The sequence below is a fragment of the Gnatocerus cornutus genome, chromosome 1 (genome assembly GCF_029298725.1).
Source record: "Gnatocerus cornutus isolate USDA-ARS CGAHR chromosome 1, icGnaCorn1.1, whole genome shotgun sequence".
Lineage (NCBI taxonomy): Eukaryota > Metazoa > Arthropoda > Insecta > Coleoptera > Tenebrionidae > Gnatocerus > Gnatocerus cornutus.
Genome location: NC_142233.1, coordinates 12,538,366 through 12,545,491, shown reverse-complemented (window position 1 = coordinate 12,545,491; position 7,126 = coordinate 12,538,366).

Here is a 7,126-nt window from a genome sequence, read left to right as displayed (position 1 = left end):
AAATAGTGTAGATCACACGTCCGAAAATGCTTTTGGAAGTCTTCGTGTTGCTACGACTCGGCTCCGCCTCGACTTCGCAATTTCACTCAGACAAAAACCATTTTCCGGCCTTGTGATTTAAATTACTGTTAGAGGCTCAAAATAGAATCAATAAAAGAAACAAACACTTTAAAGAAAATATAGTATTTAAACAGATTCTAAAAAAAAATTAAATGCCATAGAAAATTAAGGATAAGTTTATGAAAAAATCTCAACGACTAAAAACGATCTACGTAGAATTTAATCGACAGAAAAATTTGTATAAACTTTAACGAAAATCTAGAAAATTTTAGTAGAATTTGAGAAAAAATAGAAGATAATTAAGAGAACTTAAATTGAATTGAATCAAATCTAAAGCGACTAAAGACGATGCATAAGAAAAATAAAAAAAATCAATAAAAGAAAATTAGATAATTCTCAAAAAAATTATTAGTAATAATTTTACATCGTCCAGAAAAATTTAGAAAATTTAGAGAAAATATACTCAATTTAAACTACCTAAAAATTAAATAAAAAAAAATAAGGAGAATTTAAGAATTTAAAATACTAATAACTCTACAATTTAAAGAAAAACCAACAATTTTATAAGTTGCACAAATTTTTTATGCTCTCGTGATATTATAATTGATTATTTTTTGAGCTAAAAAATTTTAGTTTCAAAATTTTTGTTTAGAATTGTTGCCTCCATAAGCTCTTTTTCTCTGGGGCGCGAGTTCTGGGACAGCCTGTATATAAAATAAAATTAGAATAATAAAAATAATTTAAATAAAAACTAAAAATTTAAAAAAAAAATAAAAAAAAATTAGATGGACAGTAACTGGAGATAATTTAAAATTAATGTAAATTGAACTAGAAGCTAGACAACATAAAAAGAAAAATTATATACAAGCAAGGGAGAATCTGAAGAGATTCTGTAAATCTGGAGTAAAGAAGAAAAGAGTTAAACATATTAGGAAATTTAAATAAATTAAGTATGTATATGTATGTTCTAAAAATAATCTAAAACAATTAAAAATAATGTAAAATTAAAGAAAATTTAAAAAGAACAGACGTAGAAAACATTAAAAGACTCTAATCAAGAGGATCTATAGAGAACTGATTCTTTGGTTTCATTCTGAATGCCAGAATTTTTTATAGATTTTGGACAAATTAAAAAGTCTAATCATTTTAGTAAACTTACAGATTTGTAAAAGCTTTTTGACTTCTGAACCTGGCAATGTTTGGATTATATCATTTGCAATTTTCTAATCTTCTAACAGATGACGGCGCAACCTAGTAATTTTTCTTTTTTTTAAAGATGGTAAATTTATCTTATAATGTATCTTTTGTAAACAGTACTTTGATATTATCTTTATTATGGTAAAGATTTTAAATCATTTTTGCCGCAACTGCTGACGCAAAAATCAGGTCCGTATTCGATTGAAAAGAGACCAAAATATAATATAATCAGAATCGTAGGTCAGAAAAACTATAAATTTCTTCAAAATTTTTCAAAATGCTCATTTTGGTACCCAGAAATATTAAAAAATTGCTAAAGTTTCTTGTTTAAGTTTATGGAGAATTTGGAAAATGCTTTGCTCACCCTCTTTACTATGAATGTAATTCAGTTTTACTACCCCTAGAGAATATTTTTAAAGAATCAATAATCATTGTGAGAAGCCCCGATACTATCAAATACCTATAATTTTAAGGATAGCGACGGCTTTCAACCCCAAAGCTCCACTTTCTGCACACTTAAAACATTTTACGCCACAAAAATGTGCAACTGAGCAACTGGGTCCCATTGAAGTCGACTAAAGCAACAAAGTCCAGAGCATAAAGAGAATTGTTTAAAAATGTTTGTTAGAATTTAATTTTTCAAAAATTAATCTCTGAAGGAAAACAATTCAGTTTTTTCCAAAGGACTCCATTTACCAATGAAACACACTGAAATTGAATTAAAGACGAAGATATTGATTTCACCCCCAGAATTTATATTTTTCCATTTAGGGGTTGTTTGCTTTATAATATTTATTTAAAGATCTAATTTCATGTTTCGGATGAGAAAAGCTCATTAATAAAAATTTGAAATTTCTTTATCTCATTGCTTTGGCGCTGCGTTATTAAAATCGAACTTGAAGCTTCATGTTGTTTAATTAATCCTCCGTTATTTTGGTCCTGTTGTCACCACATGGCTTTAGCGAAGTAGCAAAAGTATAAGTAAGTTTATTCCTTTTAATTTTATTTTGGAAGTGCGTCCCACGCTTTTTCTTTTATTGTCATCTTACATCAAAGGAAAATGAAGCTTTCAGGGGGAAATCACTAATTGAGTTCTGAATTTTTATTGTCAACAAGAGGTTCTGTTACAAGGCAATTTGTGGAGTGCAGAAGTTTATTATAAGGTTGGTTGACACGAGATAAAATTCACTTATGTTGACTGATCACGTTTTCCGCATGAACCCGCTTCTCGTGAGGCGAAGGTTAAAGTATGTTGACAGATAGGATAAACTGGAAGACTCTCTTCCGCTCAGAAACGTGCCAGAACTGGGAGTGGCTCTACTTACGAATGACATCCAGAGTTTAAATACCAGATCACCTGTGGGAAATTGTCGGCAATTTGGTAATTTTATTCATGAAAAAATGCGCCGATAAATAACGTATCTTGAATTTTATTGTCTTTGAGATAAAGCGGAATGGATGAGGAGTTAGAAAAATGGAAATGAAATGATGTCGGATTTTAAAATAAAATGTCGCGAAGATATGTGACTCCTGCAGGATACCGTGGCGTATGGAGCAATGTGCGACATAACAATTTTCGTAAAATCTGCAGAAACTTTTCTCTTATTTGTAAGTATAAGTCTGTGGATGCTCTCATAACACTGTATGACGCATGGCTCCGACGTGATACCATTCTGAACGTTAAAGACGAATGACTCGGATATTTGAACTTTTTTCCTGTTAAGGATTTGTTCATTGTTCGACGTACAAATTGAAGAAACAGAAATTTTATGTCCTTTTCAAAAGTTTGCTAATAATTTTGAATTTTATCGGGCTAACGTCAAGAAACATATTCAACTTTGAAATTATGTAGCATTTGTTAGATATGTGAGGCACGTCCAAGTCTAAGCCTAATAAATTTCATGAACTGGATGAAATTGCTGTAAATTTATATTGACACATAGTTGGGAGTAGGTTTTTCCAATCGTAAACGTCGACGATCTTTGACTTCTAAACATATTTATCGATCGGGAGATCAGGTGACGTGAAATAAGAAAATATTTTTATTTACCCTCACTGACAAAGGGGTAAAATATCGGGAAGAACTATGAGCAACTAGGGATTTGTTTAGCACAAACACTTTTTCTAGTTTAAATAAACTAAAACCATGTAGTCAATCTGAAACGATGATTAAAAGAAATTGTTGAAATTAAATAAAAAAAACTTCAAACGTCTCTGAAACAATTTAAAAAAATTAATAGAAAATTTGTAATTTCGACTTTCTGCTACAAATAACAATTTTTAAAACTTCCACTTTTTTATAAAAGTATGATTTAGAATACTTATAAAACAATTCCAAAGCTGCAAGTCCACCAAATATCATGCTTTAACATTAGAACTGTCAAAATTTTGAAATTTGCGTTTCTCCATGATATATCAAAAATTCTAAAACTCCGAATTTTTGCTCCAAAATTGTGTAATTAAGTTCCCTTTATAAATGCTTCTGAAACAGTAAGATTATCAAGTTTTCTTGCTGTAATGAAAGAACTGTCGAATTTAGAACATTTAATATAAAAATTTAAATATTTAAAAATTTAAATATTGTATAATTCAGAACCCTTATAAAACAATCTAAAAGCCACACACTCACCAAATATCAATGCTTTAAGAAATACAATTGTCAGAGTTATAAAATCTAAAAAAAAAATAAAATTTGGGTTTTTATGAAATTAAAAATTCTAAAATTCTGAATTTTTGCTCCAAAATTCTCTAATTTAGTGGATTCTATAATCTCATTTATAGTAATAAAATTAAAGAAAAAACTATCAGATTTAAAACATTTAATAAAATAAATTGAATTTTGGGTTTCTCCTACAATTGAAAAATTTTAAAATTAATATTTATTGCCTTAAAACTCCTATAATTAAAAACACTTATTCAAAAACAACTAATTTACTAAATATTATTGCTTTAAGCTTAGAACTGTCAATGCTATAAAAATTAAAAGAAAATTTTGAAATTTAAAATCCTGTTACAAAAGATCCTTAAATTCAAAATTTTTAATTAAAAATTCAATAATGTAGAACACTTATAAACCAACCCAAGTGCAATAAATCTATCAAATATTATTGTTTTAAGAATTAAGCTATCAGGGTTATAAAATTTGAGACAAAATTGTGAAATTTGGGTTTTTCTATAAAATCATAAAAATTTTTGTTCCAAAATTCTTTAATTTAATATGTTCTATATACACCTCTGAAATAGTAAAATTCTTATTTTAATCAAAAAACTATCAGATTTGAAACAATTAATAAAAATTTTTGAATTTTACGTCTCTCCTACAAATAAAAAATCCCAAATTTCATACTTTTTGTCTCAAAATTTTATAATTTAGAACACTTATAAAACAATTCTAAAGCAATAAGCCGACGTAGTACAATTGCTCTAACTTTAACTGTCTGAATTATAAAATTAAAGAAAAAATATTGAATTTTGAGTACGTCTATGAACTCAAACATGTATTTTAAAGTTCTGAATTTTTGTTCCAAAATTCTATAATTTAGTACGTTTTATAAACGCTTTCAAAGAATTAGATCACTAAGTTTCATTGCTTTAATGTAAGAATTGTCAGTTTTAGAAAAATTAATAGAAAATTTTGAATTTTAAATTTCTCCTACAAATGAAATATTTTAAAATTTATACTTTTTGTCTCAAAACTCTATAAGTTTATCACTTATGAAACAAACCAAATGCATTAAGCTCACGAAATGTCAATGCTTTAAGAATAAAATTCTCAGAGTTATTTTTTTTTTCTTTTAGTTCCAAAATTTAGTTCGCTTAATAAACGTCTCTAAAGGGATTGGTTTACCAAGTTTCATTGATTTAATGACAAAAAATGAAAACTTTAAAGTTTGAGTGTCCCCCAGAAATTAAAAAAATCTCAAAAAATTCATTTTTTGTCATAAAATTATATAAATTAAAATACTAAATTATTTAAATGTATTAGAATTCGGTTTTCAAATCTTTTGCATTTGACAGATTTCTTGAATTCTAAAACTCTATAAAAAATTGTAGTAGATTTTTAGACTATGTTTATATCTTTGGATCTCGCAAATTGAATTAGATTTTTGTGTCAAAACATTTAAAAAAACTACCTAAATAAAATGAGAAAAAAAACAGTTTAAAAATTAAAAAAATTCCTAGATGTTTGAACAGATCTCTAGAAGTTATTAGATTGTTTGAAGCGTTAAAATAAGCCAGGTGCTTCAAAAAAATCTAACAGATTTTAAAAAATCAAATTTATCCAAGTTGAAAGACCTAAAAAATTTTGATCCAGGCAGCTGGAGAATATAGAGAATGTTAAGTGTGCAGAATACAAAAAATCGCAAAGATCGCAATCTGAAATTCGACCAAAATTCCAGAAAATATAAGAGTATCCAAAGAATCGAACAAATCCAAAGACTTTCTACAGAAATTCTAAAAAAATGCGTTGGATCTAGGAAACCTGGAAAATTGAGAGAATCTAGAGAATGAAGAATCAACGAAACAAATGAGGTCCAAAATATACAGAGGATCTGCAGATGGTTTCAAGAGAAACAAGATAGTTCAGAAAGTCCAGAAAATTTAGAAATTAACCTAAAATGAAATTTGAAACATGCCAGAGATCTTGGCAAAACAGGGTATTCCAAATGGTAATGTTTGAAATAGTCCAACAAATTTTAAGAGTTTAAAAAATAAAGAGTTTGATCTGAGGAATCTAGAAAATTTAGAAAATCTGATGAATTCAAGAAATTAACAGAATTCTGAAAAATGCCAGAGATCTAATAAAAACCGAACCATTCAGAGGATTCAGATACTCTAAAGAATGCAGTCATTTATAAAAATCCAGCAAATTCAGTTTAAGAAATCGAAAGTATACAAAAAAAGTTTATTTTACAATAACCTGATGTCTAATAAAAAAATGAACATTAAACATTAAATTTAATATACTTCTAAAAATGCAAACTTCAAGAGACATTTTAACGCACATGATTTCATGATTGATGATTCTCATTATAAGGCAATCACATCGAAACGTTCAAAATTTATATCTGGCGTCGAAATCGAAGCACCGAGTGGCAAATTTCTTTTTTTCATTTAAATTCATTCTGTATTCTAAACTTCAAGTGAACGTCGTCAATGAAGTCCTTAATTATTTAATCCGCCCCGCATCTTTCTTTGGATGTTTATTGAGTTACTCCATGTATGAAATAAGTTCATCAGCCATTATGGTAATTATTTGTGGCAAGTTCGCATGTAAATTTAATTCGCAATCTGAGCTATCTATAATAAACTTAGACGTTTGAATTTCAAATAAGCTCGTTCATGCTCTGTGTTTGTTAAATTAAATATTCTTAGCATTCTTATTTAAATAGAATTCTGATTTGAAACCTCTATATTCTCCGGCGATTTAAATTCTCCAGACTTTAAGCCGGTTTGAATCCCCTACATATATAAATTTCCCGAATCGAACATTTCATCAAAATAGACATTTAACCTCCATTATTCTTCAGCTAACAATCTTGATCGCATTCGTTCATTCCAATTTTTCACCGCAGTGAATTTTATTTACTCGCGATATTTGTTTAATCATCTTGATCTCTGGATATTATTCAACTCGCTGTTGAAAAGTTACAATCTAACTCGATAATAACTCCACGAAACATGTCTCGCCGAGATTTCTAAAAGCCATAAAAACCGCCAATAAACGAAGCCTGAAACTTGGATACAATAATTCCGGAGTTGTAAAAATAATGGTCGTTTCTGGTCCGGAGTATTGTTTTCGTGTTCGGAGATAGAATTTCGAGGGTTGTTTGTGAAGTGGTCGAAATTGACGGTCATCCGGACTGTG